General features: G+C 38.6%; 1 protein-coding gene across 1 annotated transcript in view; it reads right to left on the reverse strand.

The window, feature by feature from the left end:
- The window catches only part of LOC106504979 (uncharacterized), a 980,193-nt gene that overhangs the window by 336,431 nt on the left and 624,214 nt on the right, over positions 1–19,548 (reverse strand). Inside the window, exon 3 of the transcript XR_014816006.1 lies at positions 2,232–2,483. The gene's annotated coding sequence lies outside the window, so the exon portion shown is untranslated. The remainder of the gene's footprint in view (positions 1–2,231; positions 2,484–19,548) is intronic.

Genomic DNA, 19,548 nt, shown 5'->3' on the forward strand with positions numbered 1-19,548 from the left:
CTATGCCCTTCTCCACATTCTTTCCTCCTCATAGAGTATTTTATTCCCTCAGCCCACATTTCTTCTTACTTGAAAAACTCTTATTTAGAGTATTCTGGGCTGCATCAAGAGAAATGTTCTCTGATCTTACAAGTTTCTAAATGCTAATCAGAAAGAAGTGACTTTTGGCTAACAATCAGTATTTCGGTTGTTTTGTTGCTTAAGAGTCAGAAAGTACATTGTTATAGCATAGTAATGTTCATCAGGCTGATTTTTTGTTGTTGTTATCATATGACATGTCTTTCAAATTCATGTTCAAAGAAGTTTCAGATGTCAGGATTTGGTTGAGCAAGGGGTGAAGGCACTAGAAGAGTTTCCAAGCTCTGCAATTCTTAGTCACCACACATTGCTTACAACCGTATTTCCTACTTGGCTTGCATTTCTGTTACCCTTCTTTTTATTCCACCACCAATGTGCAGACCAGCTGTCCAATCATGGTTTTGAATAGGGTATTACTATCTGTGCAGTAGGGACTTTAATATAGAAAACAATTGTTCTTTGTTAATGCTAACTATCACTAGTGGAAAGAAAAATATATTTATAAGGATGGATAGGGAGGCAAAAAAAATGAGTATTAAAAAAAACCCTAAGTATATAAATATATTTCTGACAGCAGGTACCTTATGTCAGCAGCCTGCTTTACCTAGTGGAAGCCTTTGACAGTCTTCATGCTTTGGTTGCCTAATAGTATTCTGTCAGGAGTAAATTGGGTTTCTGGTAACACATTTGCTCTAAAACAGCATAAAAACTAATGACCGTGTCAAGCTATGTACACTGCTGGCAGCTACAGTATGCCAGGATAATTGCTTAAATTTGGAATTCTGATACTCTTGCTCAGTTGAAGGCTGTGTTTTGAATATTGGCAGACCAGACAATGAACTTACTGTGTATGTTATGGATAGATACATACCCAAAAACCGGCTCTTCTCCTTCCAAATCTCTAATTATTTAAGCAATAATCATGTCCTTTGAATTTTCCAACCTGGCATCCTATTACAGAGCACAAAGCCTTTCAAACCATGGAATGAAAAATGTGAGGGAAAGGCCAACTTAAGGATGATATTTTAGGATCAAAGATTTCTTACATACTTACTAGAGTCCTAGTTTTAAATGAAAACCATGTTTTAAGGGAAAAAATTAGATACATGGATACTAGTAGATGATAATGTGTGTACTTGTTTGACCTCAGTCCCTATACCTCTTCTCTTCCTGCAGTTATTCATGAGTTTAATACTTCTTTTTTAGTTTCTCTCATGAATTTCCATATTTTCCCATTTTATTTCATGTCTTTCAGTAAAATTTATACTTGGCATTGGATATGCTTTTACTTTTATCATACACAGAAATAAAGGACAGATAAGAGCTTTGCCAGATAAACAGAAACTGAGGTAGTTCATCCACCCAAGTCCTGCCCCACAAAAATTACCAAAGGGAACTCTTCAGGTTGAAATAAATAGAGGCTAAACAGCAACACAAAAGGATATGGAAGTAGAAATCTCACTGGTAAAGGTAAATATATAGACAAACACAGAATACTGTAATATTGTAATGATAGTATGTAAATCATTTTTAACTCTAGCATAAAAGTTAAAAGACAAAAGTAGGTGTGCCTTCCCACCTAGAGCCACAGGAGCAGGGCTGATGAGCTGCACACAGTCCAGCTGCACAGCAGTCACCAGGCCCTCATCTGATACAGGGAGCCCTGCAGCAATGTGGACTAGGGTGTATGTAGAATTTGATGAACTTGAATGGAATAAATGTCAGTGGGTTAACGTTTATGAAGATTTTTCAAACTTCTTGGTGGAATACCACTTAATCTGTGCAAGAAGGAAGGACCCTAGCCAGACTCAGGGATCAGAGAGCAAACAGATTCAGTGGCCTGAATTGGACTAAATGTCAGACACAACTATAACAACTTGATAAACATTTAAAAATAATGAATTATTGATGGGATTAAGATGGAGAATAGGACTGGAGCTCAACTTCTCTCCTAAAAACAACAAAATTAAAAGCAAATGCTGAACAACATTCAACCTAACGGACTAGAAACTTTCAAAAAGATATCCTACCCCAGAAGGCAAAGAGGAGGCTACATCAAGAGGTAGGAGGGGTGATTGCATGATATAAGGAACCCCATACCTGCCAGGTGGGAAGGCCACAGATTGGAAATTAACTGTATCATAGACACTCACCTTTAGGAGTGAGAGTTCTGAGACCCACTTCAATTCCCCATGCCTGGGGATATGGCATTGGGAGAAAAAGCCCCTGGAGCATCTGGTATTGAAGGCCAGTGGGGCTTATGTGCAGGAATTCCAGGACTGGAGGAAATCGAGACACCATTCTTGAAAGGCACACACAGGGTTTCATGTGCACTGGGTCCCAGGGCAAAGCAGAGTCTCCACAGGAATCTGGGTTGGACCTGACTGGAGTACTTGGAGGATCTCCTGAAAAAAAACGGGGACTGTGGTTTGATGTAGGGGAAGGAAATTGGAGGCAAAGCTCTTGGGGATATTCATCATCCTGTGTTTCTCTGGAGTTGGACATTTTTGGAAAATCTGGCCCCAACCATCAGTGCTGAGAAGCCCCAGGCTAAACAACAATCCAGGTGGGATCACAGCCCCACGCATCAATGAAGAGGCTAAGGGCCCCCCAGGCACACAGCTGCCTCTAATCTCACCCAGAGATGAAGCCCCACCCAAGAAGAGATATTCCAGAGAGATGGGAATCAGCCCCACCTACCAGTGGGAAGGGACCAGTCCCTCCTATCAGGAAGCTTACAGCAAGCCCCCATACCAACTTCAGCCACAAGGGGGGCAGACATTAGAAGTAAGGGAGGCTATAACACTATTGTCTACAAAAAGGACACCATACCAAAAACCTATAAAAATGAAAAGGCAGAGAACTATAACTTAGATAAAGGAAAAGAAAAAAACACAGAAAAATAGCTAAGTGATCAGGATTACCAGCCTCCAGGAAAGACTTTAGACTGATGATGCTGAAGATGATGCAAGACATTGAAAATAAACTGGAGGGAAAAACTGATAATTTACAGAAAACATTTAGCAAAGAAATACAAGATTTAAAATTTAAGCAAGTATAGATATGAAATACAATAATTGAAATTTTAAAAAAATCATTAGAAGCAACCAATAGCAGAATACAGGAGGCAGAAGAATGAATAAGTAAGGCAGAGGATCAGACTAGTGGAAATCACTGATATGGAACAGAAAAGAGAAAAAAAGATTGAAAACAAATGAAGAGAGTCTCAGAGAACTCTGAGAAAACATTAAACACACAAACATCTGAACTATAGGAATGCCAGAAGGAGAATAAAGAGAGAAGGGGACAGAAAAAATATTAAGAGATAATAGCTGAAAAATTCCATAGCATGGGAAAGGAACCACTCACTCAAATCCAGGAAGTGCAACAAGTACCATGTAAAATAAACCCAAGGAGGAACACCCCAAGAGACATATTAATCAAATCGACCAAAATTAAAGACAAAGAGAAAACACTGATAGCAGCTAGGGAAAAGAAACAAATAAGATACAAGGGAACCCTGATAAGGTTATCAGAAGATTTTTCAGCAGAAACTCTGCAAACTGGAAGGGAATGGCATGATACATTTAACGTGATGAAAGGAAAAAAACCTCCAACTAAGATTACTTTACCCAGCAAGGCTCTCATTCAGATTTGAATGAGAAATCAAAAGCTTCAGAGATAAGCAAAAGCTAAGAGAATTTAGCAAAACTAAACAAGCTTTACAGCAAATACTAAAGGAACTTCTCTAGGCAGAAAAGAAAAGGCCAAAACTAGAAATAAAAATACCACAAATGACAAGGCTCACCAGTAAAGACACATATATAGAAAAGGTAGGCAATCATCCACATACAATTATGCTACCAAAATCAGAAATTGTGAGAAGAGGAGGGTACAAATGCAGGACACTGGAATTGCACTTGCAATTAAGAGACCAACAACTTAAAACAATCTCATATATATATAGACCACTATATCAAAACTTCAGGGTAATTTCAAACCAAAAATCTATAATTGATACACACACAAATAAGAAAAATCAACTCAAACACAACACTAAAGATAGTCATCAAACCACAAGAGAAGGGAACAGGAGAAGAAGAGAAGAAAAAAGAGCAACAAAAACAAATCCAAAATAGTGACTAAAATGGCAATAAAACATACATATCAATAATTACCTTCAATGTAAATAGACTAAATGCCCCAAACAAAAGACATAAACTGGCTGAAATGAATACAAAAACAAGACCCATATATATGTTGTTTTCAAGAGACCCACTTCACTTCTAGGGACACATACAAATTGAAAGTTAGAGGATGGAAGAAAATACTCCACGCAAATGGGAATCAAAATAAAGCTGGAGTAGCAATACTCATATCAGATAAAATAGACCTTAAATTGAAGAATATTTTAAGGGACAAGGAAGGTCACTACACAATGATCAAAGGATCAATCCAAGAAGAAGATATAACAATTTTAAATATCTATTCACCCAATATAGGGTCACCACAATATAAGGCAACTGCTAACAACCTTAAAAGGACAAATTGACAATAACACAAAAATAGTTGGGGACTTTAATGCCCCACTTATAGCAATGGACATAGGATCCAGACAGAAAATCAATAAGGAAACACAGGCCCTGAAGGAAGCATTAGACCAGATGGACTTAATAGATATTTATAGGACATTCCATGCAAAAGCAACAGAATACACATTCTTCTCAAGTGCACATGGAGCATTCTCTAAGATAGATCACATCCTGGGCTACAAATCAAGCCTTGGTAACTTTAAGAAAATTGAAATTATATCAAGCATCTTTTCCAACCACAATGCTCTATGACAGGAAATCAACAACAACAACATAAAAAAACCCTGTAAAAAACACAAACACGTGGAGACTAAACAACATGTTATTAAGCAACCAATGGACCACTGAAGAAATCAAAGAGGAAATTAAAAAATACCTAGAAGCAAGTGATAACAAAGATACTACACTCCAAAAACGATGGGATACAGAAAAGCAGTTCTAACAGGAAAGTTTATAGCAATACAAGCCTACCTGAGGAAACAAGAAAAAGCTCAAATAAAGAAGCTAAGCTTACATGTAAAGCAGCTAGAGAGAGAAGAACAGACAAGACCTAAAGTTAGCAGAAGGAAATTAATCATAAAGATCAGAGCAGAAATCAATGAAATAGAAATGAAGAAAACCATAAAAGAGATCAATGAAACTAAAAGCTTGTTCTTTGAAAAGATCAACAAAATTGATAAATCCTAGCCAGTCTTATCAAGAAAAAAAGAGAAGGACTCAAATCAATAAAATTAGGAATGAAAAGGGAGAAGTTACACCAGACATCACAGAAATACAAAGGATCATAAGAAACTACAATATGCTGATAAAATGGAAAACCTAGAAGAAATGGACAAATTCTTAGGAAAATACAATCTTCCAAGACAAAATGGAAAAGATGAATGGACTGAACACAAGTACTGAAATTGAAACTGTGATTAAAAAACCTCCAACAAACAAAAGTCCAGGACCAGATGGCTTCAGAGGCAAATTCTATCAAACATTTAGAGACAAGCTAACACCCATCCTTATGAAACTATTCCAAAAAATTGCAGAGGAAGGGATACTCCCAAACTCATTCTATGAAGCCACCATCACCCTGATACCAAAACCAGACAAAGATGCCACACACATGCAAAAAATTACAGGCCAATTTCACTGATGAACACAGATACAAAAATTCCCAAAAAAACACTCGCAAACTGAATCCAACAATTCATTGAAAGGTTTATACATCATGATCAAGTGGGATTTATCCCAGGGATGCAAGGATTCTTCATTATACACAAATCAATCAGTGTGATACACCACATTAACAAACTGAAGAATACAAACCATATGATCCTCTCAATAGAAGCAGGAAAAGACTTTGACAAAATCCAACACCCATTTCTGATAGAAACCCTTCAGAAAATGGACAGAAAGGGAACCTACCTCAACATAACAAAGGTCATATTCCTGCTGAGATCAGGAACAAGACTAGCATATCTGCTCTCACCACTACTCTTCAACATAGTTTTGAAGTCCTAGCCATAGCAATCAGAGAAGAAAAAGAAATGAAAGAAATACAAATTGGAATGGAAGAAGTAAAACTATCACCATTTGCAGATGACATGATACTCTACCTAGAGAATCCTAAAGACTCTACCAGAAAACTGTTAAATCTCATCAATGAATTTGGCAAGTCACAGGATACAAAATTAACACACAGAAACCAACTGCATTTGTCTACACTAACATTGAAAGATCAGAAAAAGAAATTAGGGAAACAATCACATACTTAGGGAGGAGACAAGACGGCAGAAGGGTAGGAGGACACGTTTGCCCTCTCCCACAAACACAACAAAAAAAACACATCTACAGAATAAATGACTCGCACAGAACAGCAACCAATCGCTGACAGAAGAACCTAAACTCCAATAACGGCAAGAAGTTCGTGATATTACCAGGTAAAACAAGAGAAAAGAAGAGAGTGAGAGAAGGTGAATCCAAGCTGGACTGGTGCTCCTGAAAGGGAACTGTGGAGGAGAAAGGGATCCTGCACCCTGGAAAGTCACCTAGATCGATGGAAAGATCAACTGAACCGGAGGAATCTCCAGATGCAGAGAAGAGTGTAGCAGTAAGTTGAAGTTCTGAAAAGCAGAGCAAGAACCGAACAGATCATCTGAACTACGGGCACAGTCACCAAAAATTGAGACGCCTGGGTGGGGGCTGGGTACTGAGACCTCGGCTCCGGAGGTTAGTCCCCGGGAAAGGGCTGGGGGGGCAGGGTGGAGCAGAGACTGCTTGGGAGGTCTACAAACCGGTCTGTCAAGATTGACTGGGCAGAGACTGCCTGGGAGACTAGAAAACAAATCTGTTGCAGAGGAAGGGAACAATACTCTAAGGGTGGGGAAGTGGAAAGCCACATCAGAGGGAACCTGGGAGAAGAGATAGGTCTGCGCCCCTGCTGGGGAGGGGAGAGAAGAAGGGGTGGGTCCCCATAGAATACTTCCCACGCCACAGCAAGCTTACCAGCCCACTAGCTAGCAGAAAGCTGTGCTTCCCAGTGCATCCCCTCCCCTAACCCCGGCCACCCCCTACCCACTCGCCAGACCTGGGGCTGCCTGCCATCTGGGAGGGCTGGCCTCAAAAATTGCCTGAAGCCTACCACCACAGGGGCTATCCCTGCACAGGCCTGCTTGCCCTTTGGAGGGGCTACACCCCCGCAGAGCAGCACCAAACACCACCAGCTGGTGAGAAAACGCCTGCAGCCCAGAAAAGCTAGAACAAGCCTAGCCAGGCCATGAAAAGATGTGCCTAATTCTCAGAGAGTCTTTTCGAGTCAGCCTGCTCTGGGGAAGAGCCTCTTGGGTTGGCAGTGGCCCAGATAGCTGCCCAAGCCCTCAGGGGGTGCAAAGCTCTCGTGGATCAGCTGCATAGGACTACCAGATCAAGGCAGGATCCACTGCAGCCCAGAAAAGGTACAACAAGCCTGGCCAGGCCGTGAAAAGATCTGCCTAATTCTCAGACAGTCTTTCTGAGTCAGGCTGCCTTAGGGAGGAGACTCCTGGCTTCGCAGTGGCCCAGCTAGCCATCCAAGTCCTCAGGGGGTGCCGAGCTCTCGTGGATCAGCTTCATAGGACTGCCAGCTCCAGGCAGGACCCCCTGCAGCCCAGAAAAGCTACAACAAGCCTGGATGGGCCGTGAAAAGATCTGCCTAATTCTCTGACAGTCTTTCTGAGTCGGGCTGCCCTGGGAAGGAGACTCTTGGGTTTTCAGCAGCCCAGCTAGCTGCCAAAGCCCTCAGGGGGTGCTGAGATCTCGGGGATCAGCTGCATAGGACTGCCAGCTCCAGGAAGGACTCCCTGCAGCCCAGAAAAGCTACAAGCTTGGCCAGACTGTGAAAAGATCTGCCTAATTCTCAGGCTGTCCTTCTGAGTTGGGCTGCCCTAGGGAAGAGCCTCCTGAGTTCTCAGTGACCCAGATCGCTGCTCCAGCCCTCAGGGGGCGCTGCACTCCTGAGGAATAGCTGCCCAGCACTGTCAGCTCCCTGCAAGAACCCTACAGCCTAAAAACACCAGAGCAACCTCTGCCCGACTGAGTAAAATCTGCTACCATCGTGGTGTGGACCTCCCAGTCCTGTCTGCCCTCAGGAAGTCCTTCTTTGCTTCAGAGAGACCCTCCTAGCCCTGCCAACACTCCAGAAAAGCCACACTGCCTCAAAAAAGACTAACCAATAACGACAGCCCTCAGGAAACATTCCACGGCAGTGACAAGGCAAACAATGCCTAGTCACGGAGAGTACAACTCCCTCAGGAAAAAGAAAACAACAAGCAAGATGAAGAAGCTGAGAAACCACCCCCAGTTAAACCAATGGGAAAACTCACCTAAAATAGTCAACAATGAAACAGATCTCTGCAGTCTGACAGACCTGGAGTTCAAAAGAGAAATAGTGAAAATACTGAAGGAATTAAGAAAAGATATGAACAGTAATGCAGACACCCTCAGAAAGGAACTAGAAAATATTAGGAGGAGCCAAGAAAAACTAGAATATTCATTTGCAGAGATACAAACTGAACTAAGGGCAGTAAAACCAGAATGAATAACGCAGAAGAAGGAATCAGTGATATGGAAGATAGAATAATGGAAATCACCCAATTGGGTCAGCAGACAGAAAACTGAATCAAAAAACAGGAAAGCAATATAAGAGACCTATGGGATAATATAAAGTGGGCCAATCTATGCATAATAGGAATTCCAGAAGGAGTAGAAAAAGATAAGGGAATGGAAAATATATTTGAAGAAATTATCACTGGAAACTTCCCAAATCTAAAGGATACTGAGTTCAGGATACAGGAAGCACAGAGGGCCCCAAACTAGTTGAACCCAAATAGACCCACACCAAGACACATTATAATAAAAATGGCAAAAGTTAGTGATAAAGAGAGGATCCTAAAGGCAGCAAGAGCAAAGCAGAATGTTACCTACAAGGGAACCCCCATAAGATTATCAGCTGATTTCTCTACAGAAAACCTACAGGCCAGGAGGGAATGGCAAGAGATATTTAAAGTGCTAAAAGGAAAAAATATGCAACCTAGAATACTCTATCCAGCAAGAATATCATTTAAAATAGAAGGGGAAATAAAATTTTTTTCCAACAAACAAAAGCTAAAAGAACACAGCAATACAAAACCCAGGCTAAAAGAAACACTGAAAGGGCTTCTCTAAACCAAAAAGAAAGGAAGGAAAGAAAGGGAGGAAAAAGGAAAAGAAAAAAAAAGAAGAAGAAGAAGAACTAGGATTGAGGAAACCACAATTAGAGAGCAGTCACTCAAATAAGCCAGGATACAGATTTAATCATGAACATGTTTCAAACAAAATAAATTTAAAAAGAAAAAAAAAATAGTCATCAAAATCATAAAATGTGGGCAAGGGATGTTAGGAAATAAATAGACACTTTTTGCTTGTTTGTTTGTTTCTCTTCTTAATTTTAATATAGTAATGAAGTGTTTGAACCTACAGGACCATCAGGCTAAAATATACAATTATAGGAAGAGGTTAACATACTTAAAAAACAGGGCAACCACAAGCCAAAACCAAATATTGCATTCGCAAAAAATGAAAAAAAAAAAAAAAAAACACTCAAGCAGATAATAACAGGAGACCATCCAACCAAAAAAAAGAAAGGAAGACTGGAAAACCATAGAATCAACTGGAACACGAGGTTCAAATGGCAATAAATAATCATCTATCAATTATCACCTTAAATGTCAATGGACTGAATGCCCCAATCAAAAGACACAGAGTGGCTGAGTGGATAAAAAAGCGAAAACCTTCAATATGCTGCCTACAAGAAACTCACCTCAGGACAAAGGATACATATAGATTGAAAGTGAAGGGGTGGGAAAAAATATTTCATGCCAATAGACATGACAGGAAAGCAGGAGTCACAATACTCATTTCAGACAAAATAGACTTTAAAACAAAAGACATAAAGAAAGACAAAGAAGGACACTACTTAATGATTAAGGGATCCATCCAAGGAGAGGCTGTTACTATCATCAACATATATGCCCCAAATATAGGAGCACCCAGATACATACAACAAATATTCACAGACATAAAGGGAGATATTGATGAGAATACTAACATAGTAGGAGACCTTAATACCCCCCTCACACCAATGGACAGATCCTCTAGACAGAAAACCAATAAAGCCACAGAGATCCTAAAGGAAACAATAGAAAAGTTAGACTTAATTGATATCTTCAGGACACTACATCCAAAAAAATCAGAATACACATTCTTCTCAAATGCTCATGGAACATTCTCAAGAATCGACCACATATTGGGACACAAAGCTAACCTCAATAAATTTAGGAGCATAGAAATTATCTCAAGTATCTTCTCTGACCACAATGCCATGAAATTAGAAATCAACCATGGGAAAAGCAATGAGAAAAAACCTACTACATGGAGACTAAACAACATGCTACTAAAAAACCAATGGGACAATGAGGAAATCAAGAAGGAAATTAAAAACTACCTTGAAACAAATGATAATGAAGACACAACCTCTCAAAATCTATGGGATGCTGCGAAAGCAGTGCTCAGAGGGAAATTTATAGCAATACAGGCCTTTCTCAAAAAAGAAGAAAGATCCCAAATGGACGACTTAACCTTCCACCTAAATGAACTAGAAAAAGAAGAACAAAAAAGACCTAAAGTCAGCAGAAGGAAGGAAATTATAAAGATCAAAGAAGAAATCAATAAAATAGAGACTCAAAAAACAATAGAGAAAATTAATAAAACCAAGAGCTGGTTCTTTGAAAAGGTGAACAAAATTGACAAACCCCTGGCCAGACTCACTAAAAAGAAGAGAGAAAGAAGCCAAATAACCAAAATTAGAAATGAAAAAGGAGAAATCACAACGGATACAGCAGAAATACAAAAAACCATAAGAGAATACTATGAACAACTATATGGCAACAAGTTTGACAATCTGGAAGAAATGGACAACTTTCTAGAATCTTACAGCCTGCCAAAACTGAATCAAGAAGAAACAGACCAACTGAACAGACCAATCACTAGAAATGAAATTGAAGAGGTCATAAAAACACTCCCTACAAATTAAAGCCCAGGACCAGATGGCTTCACAGGCGAATTCTATCAAACATATAAAGAGGAACTGGTGCCCATCTGCCTTAAACTCTTTGAAAAGGTAGAAGAAGAAGGAATACTCCCAAAGACATTCTATGAGGCCACCATCACCCTCATTCCAAAACCAGACAGAGATACTACCAAAAAAGAAAACTATCGCCCAATATCACTGATGAATATAGATGCAAAAATTCTCAACAAAATCTTAGCCAACCGAATCCAACAACATATCAAAAAAATTATACACCATGACCAGGTAGGGTTCATCCCAGGTTCACAATGATGGTTCAACATATGCAAATCAATCAACGTCATATACCACATTAACAAAAGAAAAGTCAAAAATCATATGATCATCTCAATAGATGCAGAAAAAGCATTTGACAAAGTCCAACATTCATTCATGCTCAAGTCCCTCGCCAAAGTGGGTATAGAGGGAACATTCCTGAATATAATCAAAGCCATTTATGATAAACCCACAGCAAATATAATCCTCAATGGGGAAAAACTGAAAGCCTTCTCACTCAAATCTGGAACAAGACAGGGATGCCCACTCTCACCACTGCTCTTCAACATAGTTTTGGAAGTCCTAGCCACAGCAATTAGACAAACAAAAGAAATAAAAGGCATCCATATAGGAAGAGAAGAGATCAAACTGTCACTGTATGCAGATGACATGATACTATACCTAGAAAACCCTAAGGACTCAACCCCAAAACTACTTGAACTGAATAATAAATTCAGCAAAGTAGCAGGATATAAGATTAACATTCAGAAGTCAGTTGCATTTCTGTATAGCAGCAATGAAATATTAGAAAAGGAATACAAAAATACGATACCTTTTAAAATTGCACCTCACAAAATCAAATACCTGGGAATACACCTGACCAAGGAGGTAAAGAACCTATATGCCGAGAACTATAAAACTTTAATCAAAGAAATCAAAGAAGATGTAAAGAAATGGAAAGATATTCCATGTTCCTGGACTGGGAAAATCAGTATTGTAAAAATGGCCATACTACCCAAAGCAATCTACAGATTCAATGCAATCCCTATCAAATTACCCATGACATTTTTCACAGAACTAGAACAAACAATCCAAAATTTTATATGGAACCACAAAAGACCCAGAATCGCCAAAGCAATCCTGAGAAACAAAAACCAAGCAGGAGGCATTACTCTCCCAGACATCAATAAATACTACAAAGCCACAATCATCCAAACAGTGTGGTACTGGTATCAAAACAGAGAGAAAGACCAATGGAACAGAATAGAGAACCCGGAAATATACCCTGACACCTATGGTCAATAAATCTTTGACAAGGGAGGCAAGAACATAAAATGGGAAAAGGAAAGTCTACTCAGCAAGCATTGCTGGGAAACCTGGACAGCTGCATGCAAAGCAATGAAACTAGAACACACCCTCACACCATGCACAAAAATAAACTCAAAATGGCTGAAAGACTTAGATATATGACAGGACACCATAAAAATCCTAGAAGAAAACATAGGCAAAACACTCTCTGACATCAACCTCATGAACATTTTCTCAGGTCAGTCTCCCAAAGCAACAGAAATAAGAGCAAAAATAAACCCATGGGACCTCATCAAATTGACAAGCTTTTTCACAGCAAAGGAAACCCAAAAGAAAACAAAAAGACAACTTACAGAATGGGAGAAAACATTTTCAAATGATGCAACCGACAAAGGCTTAATCTCTAGAATATATAAACAACTTATACAACCCAACAGCAAAAAAGCCAATCAATCAATGGAAAAATGGGCAAAAGACCTGAATAGACATTTCTCCAAAGAAGATATACAGATGGCCAACAAACACATGAAAAAATGCTCAACATCGCTGATTATAAGAGAAATGCAAATCAAAACTACCAGTGAGATACCACCTCACACCAGTCAGAATGGCCATCATTAATAAATCCACAAATAAGTGCTGTGGAGAAAAGGGAACCCTCCTGCACTGTTGGTGGGAATGTATACTGGTACAGCCACTGTGGAGAACAGTTTGGAGATATCTTAGAAATCTATACCTAGAACTTCCATATGACCCTGCAATCCCACTCTTGGTCATATATCCGGACAAAACTCTACTTAAAAGAGACACATGCACCCGCATGTTCATTGCAGCACTACTCACAATAGCAGGACGTGGAAACAACCCAAATGTCCATCAACAGATGATTGGATTAGGCAGATGTGATATATATGCACAATGGAATGCTACTCAGCCATAAAAAAGGATGACATAATGCCATTTGCAGCAACATGGATGGAACTAGAGTATCTCATCCTGAGTGAAATGAGCCAGAAAGACAAAGACAAATACCATATGATATCACTTATAACTGGAATCTAATATCCAGCACAAATGAACATCTCCTCAGAAAAGATAATCATGGACTTGGAGAAAAGACTTGTGGCTGCCTGATGGGAAGGGGAGGGAGTGGGAGGGATCGGGAGCTTGGGCTTATCAGACACAACTTAGAATAGATTTACAAGGAGATCCTGCTGAGTAGCATTGAGAACTATGTCTAGATACTCATTTTGCAACAGAACAAAGGGTGGGGGGAAAATATAATTGTAATGTATACATGTAAGGATAACTTGATCCCCTTGCTGTACAGTGGGTAAATAAAAATAAAATAAAATAAAATAAAATAAAATAAAATACTTAGGAATAAACCTACCTAAAGAGAAAAAAGACCTGTACTCTGAAAACTATTAGACACTGATGAAAGAAACCAAAGATAACAAACAGATGGAATGACGTATCATGCTCTTGGATTGGAAGATTCGATATTATCAAAATGACTATACTACCCAAGGCAATCTAGATTCAATGCAATCCCTATCAAATTACCAAGAACATTTTTCACAGAACTAGAACAAAATGTTTTAAAGTTTGTTTGGAAGCTCAGAAGACACCGAATAGCCAAAAACACCCTGAGAAAGAAAAACAGAGTTGAAGGAATCAGGCTCCCTGACTTCAGACTATACTATAAAGTTATAGTCATCAAAACTGTATGGTACTGTCACAAAGACAGAAATATAGATCAGAAGAACAGGACAGAAAGCTCAGAATTAAACCCATGCACTACAGTCAACCCATCTATGACAAAAGAGGCAAGAATATACAATGGAGAAAAGGCAGGCCCTTCTGCAGCAGAAATGACTCCAACTAGGAACCATGAGGCTGTGGGTTCCATCCCTGGCCTCATCCAGTGAGTTTAGGATCTGGTGTTGCCATGAGCTGTGGTGTAAGTCACAGATGTGGCTCAAATCTGGCATTTGTGTGGCTGCGGTGTAAGCCAGCAGCAAGAGCTTTGATTAGGCCCCTAGCCTAATGTGCTGCAGGTGAGGCCCTCAAAAGACAAAAAAAAAAAAAAAAAGACAGCCCCTTTAATAAGTGGTGCTGGGAAAGCTAGACAGCTGCATGTAAAAGAATGAAATAAACTCAAAATGATTTACAAACCAAAATATAAGTCCAGATACTATAATATTCTTAGACGAAAACATAGGCCAAACCCTCTCCAACCTAAACCACAGCAACATCTTCTCAGATCCCCCTCCTAGAGTAATTACAATAAAAACAAAAATAAACAAATGGGACCTAATTAAACTTAAAAGTTTCTGCACAGCAAAGAAAACCCTAAACAACATGAAAAGACAACCCACGGTGTGGGAGAAAATCTTTGTAAATGAATTGACTGACAAGGGATTAATCTCCAAAATTTATAAACACCTTCCAAAGTTCAATACTGAAAAAACAAACAACCCCTCAAAAAATGGGCAGAAGATCTAAACAGACAATTCTCCAAAGAAGACATACAGATGGCCAAAATCACATGAAAAGATGTTCAACATCACTTATTATTAGAGAAATGCAAATCAAAACCACTCTGAGGTACCACCTTATACCAGCCAGAATGGCCATCATCTAAAAGTCTACAAACAATAAGTGCTGGAGAGGGTGTGGAGAAAAAGGAACCCTTTTTCACTGTTGTCTGGAATGTAAATTGGTGCAACCACTGTGGAAAAGAGTATGGAGATTCCTCAGAAAACTAAAAGTAGAACTACCATTTGATCCAGCAATCCCACTCCTGGACATCTATCCAGAGAAAACCATGACTCACAAAGACACATGTACTCCAGTGTTCACTGTGGCACTACATACAATACCCAAGACATGGAAACAATCTAAATGTCCATTGACAGAGGAGTGGATCAGGAAGAAGTGGTACATATACACAATGGAATATTACTCAGCCATTAAAACGAACAAAAAATAACAGCATTTTTAGCAACATGGATGGACCTAGAGATTATCATGCAAAGTGAAGTCAGTCAGACAATGAGACACCAACATCAAATGCTGTCACTTACATGTGGAATCTAAATAAAGGACACAATGATCTTCTTTGCAGAACAGATCCTGAAATCACAGACTTTGAAATACTTATGGTTTCCAAAGGAGACAGGTTTGGGGGTGGGATATTCGCTGGGGGTTTGGGATGGAAATACTATAAAATTTAGTTGTGATGATCATTCTACAACTATAAATCTAATAAAGAAAGACAAAAGTAATAATAACAAGTAGAATTACAAAATCTTTTTGGTAGATACACAATATAAAAAGAAGTAAATGCTGACATCACTAACAAAGTGTAGGAGGTGGAAGTAAAGGTGTAGAGCTTTTATATGTGACTGCAGTTAAGTTATCATCTTAAAATAGATTGTTATAATTATGAGATTCAATACAAGCCTCAGGATAACCACAAAAGAAATCCTGTACCAGATACACAAAAGATAAAGAGAAAGGCGTCAAAACATACCACCAAAAGTGTTAAACTACAAAGACAGCAAAAGAAAAGGAACAGGAGAAATATCAAACAGAAATTAAACAGTTACAAAATGACAGTAGGCCTTGTTTATCAATAATTACTGACTTCCACATGCTTTTCTGCTTTCTTAAATGTGTTTTGCCTTTATTCCACTTTTGTTAGTCTAATAAGTCCTACTTATTTACCATGTTCACAGTTACTTCCAACATTTTGAAGCCTTGGAACCTCTACTGAAGAGATGATCTCTGTGTATGTGGGTACGTATGTAGGTGCACATTTGTTAGGTTGGAGAGTGCTGAAGGTCATAAAGAAGACATGAACTTCAGAGACTTCTCCATCTCTCTAGTTTCATATCACCTATCTTATAATCTTATACTTGGTCCCTTAGTTTAGCCCACATCTGGGCTCCCTCACATTCTAGCCCAAGTTGTTATCAAAGCATTTTTCTACAAAGATTCTCTAATTTCTCAAGAGAGTTTTGGTATGGGTGAAGGCTGATAGACCAAAAAAAAAAAAAAAAAAAAAAAAAAAGTTGAAAAAAACAAAATGAGAATTTGATAGTCTTATGAGATGTATTGTTGTACCAGATACATCTCATAAGTGCCTTTCCATCTGGTGACTAGAGCATACATACCTACTAGATAGAGTTTCTCTCTGTCAGTTTTCCTGAAAAACTGACATATTTAGTTCCTAATTTTGTAGAATGTTCGTATCTTAGCACATGCATTTATTTCTTTTCTTCTTGACACATTTATTCTTCAAAAACTCTAAGATGTGTTCAAGCCCTGAGGATATTCTTTTCATCTTCATATTTTTCCAGTACTTCAGTTCCACAATTGCAGATCCTATTTTGTAATAGATGACTTACAGAAATGGCAACAGTCATTGCTTTTATATTATTATTCATTTAAATACCACCAGGATATTTATTTTCCGTCTCTGGAGCAAATTCTAGTAAGCCTATGTTTTCTGACAGCACAATAAGTTTTTCAGACTCTACATTAATCTTTTACCCAGAAAAAGCCTGGTCCTGGCCTCTGATGGCTTTTTATATCCAATCACAGGCTTTTTATAACAAATTCACAATTATTAATATACAGGATATGTTTCAGAAAGTGTTTTTCCAAAAGAATATAGTGAGCAAACACTTGATGTTATTTAGAGGCACGGGAAAAATACCACTGTCATGTAGACAAATAGCTGCTTGACATATATAGGTTGGTATTATATATGTATGTATTTATACCACACCTTACTTTTCCTGAAGCACATCCATGTGTACCATGGAAAAATAAGTTTTTCTTACTTGTTTTTTTACCTTTAGCTCTAGGAAGAAAGTTAACAAAGGTCTATGTTAACTCATTTGGCCAGCTGAAACCTTCCATCAGAAAAATAGTACTAGTCCGATTCTTATTTTCTTTCTTTGGATATTTGCTTAGTACTTGAAGCTTTCTTTTAAGTGGATGTAAGGGATGTAAAGGTTAAGAGGAGACAGAAAACTTAACGCTTTAAAGTTCACTTATCATTTATCCAACATAAGTTCTCAAGGAAGAGAGTTCAATGAATGCTTATAGTCCTTCCTATTGTGTGATATCCTGACACTCAATTAACTGGTGCTTCAAGAGTTTAGCTCAACTTCAAAAAGAAAAATAAAACTTTTTTTTTCCTCTAAGCAACTCCAAGACACTGCCCTATAAAAGTCTATTTTATAACATCATATTTATGCTTTTTTTTTTTTTTTTTTTTTTTGTCTTTTGTCTTTTTTTTTTGTCTGTTGTTGTTGTTGTTGCTATTGTTGCTATTTCTTGGGCCGCTCCCGCGGCATATGGAGGTTCCCAGGCTAGGGGTTGAATCGGAGCTGTAGCCACCGGCCTACGCCAGAGCCACAGCAACGCGGGATCCGAGCCGCGTCTGCAACCTCCACCACAGCTCACGGCAACGCCGGATCGTTAACCCACTGAGCAAGGGCAGGGACCGAACCCGCAACCTCATGGTTCCTAGTCGGATTCGTTAACCACTGCGCCACGACGGGAACTCCCAATATTTATGCATTTTTAAACTCTCAATTTTATTTTATTTTTTTGCTGTTTTTTTTTTTTTTTTTTTTTTTGAAGTTGCATGTCTTAACTAATGCTATCTAGTAATACAGTAGCCTTAAAAGCTAAGTATTTGGAGTAGAGTCCACTCTGGGTAACCCAACTGATGTGTGTAAGTTCAGTTACTCATATCTCCAGTGCTAGGAGACTCAAGGTCTAATTAATGTCCGTGAGAAGTGACTATTTCCTGGAGATTCTCTGTCTTGAAATAATTCAAGCCATCAAAGCTATTAAGAATGAGTGATCTCAGATGGAGCAATGGATCAAGGGGCCATGGTGTCTGCTTTTAATGTTTAATACAATTAATTTAGGAGCTATATACTTGTTGAGCAAAATTACTGGGTAAAGTGTGATCAGCTGTAATATTTATGTTTACATGTTTTATTTTCTTTGGATTGTCATGTTTCCAATGAAGTCTGTTGGCCCCAAATGTGGACATATCATTGTAAGTAGCTTTGCAGCCACATTTTCAAGGAAAATACCTGGGACATGATGCATATGAATGAATATTTATGATATTTCTCACTTCCAGTTTTTAGTAATTAAAAAAAAAAAAAACTGGAGCCTTTCTTATGCCAGAAATTGATAGCTCCTGAACTTGGATCTCTGTGCCAGTTCTAATAAGTCACTGCTCCTTGATACTAAATATATCAACCCAGATTCTACACATTACTGTGGCTTTTTTAGTGCCTTGTAATTCCCCCCTGAGTCTCAGAAAATAAATTCAACCATAATTCTATAGTACTTCATAATTTATATACTGAACCCAAAGATAACTTGATCACCAGGAATGACATACCACTCACAACTTACAGCAATGTTTTTTTGTTTGTTTGTTTTAGCTGCCAAGAAACCATAGGAGTGGAGAAAAATTTTCTTCTTCTTTCTAGGTTCTTTGGCTGGTCTAATAATTAAGTTCATATAAGACAAATTAATAGGAGAAAAGAGTTTAATATCCAGAAAAACAGAGTAACTTTGAAACAGCTAGTCACCACCTTAAATACCATCTCTAGCTAAAGACAAAAGAAGTTGGGGGGCTTGGGAGTGGGTATAGGAGATTGCCTGGAAAAGCACAACAAACAATATTATGGTTGCTATGCCCTATCTTCTCCATGTGTAAATGTTTCTAGAGATTTAGATATTCTTCTCTTCCTGGTAAAGCCCTGGTGATACCCTTAGAAATGGAAATTTTCCTTGTAACAAGAGTAACTTTCTAACAAAAGGGTAATTTTTACTTAGTTTTCAGAGCTTCACCTATGTCTGCTGTTTCTCAGAAGAACCATCTTGAACAATCAGTCT

The sequence above is a fragment of the Sus scrofa genome, chromosome 9, assembly GCF_054392235.1.
Source record: "Sus scrofa isolate SSC_HxYL_T2T_F1_AM1 chromosome 9, Sscrofa_HxYL_maternal_Yorkshire_Landrace_v2.0, whole genome shotgun sequence".
NCBI classification, from domain to species: Eukaryota; Metazoa; Chordata; class Mammalia; order Artiodactyla; family Suidae; genus Sus; species Sus scrofa.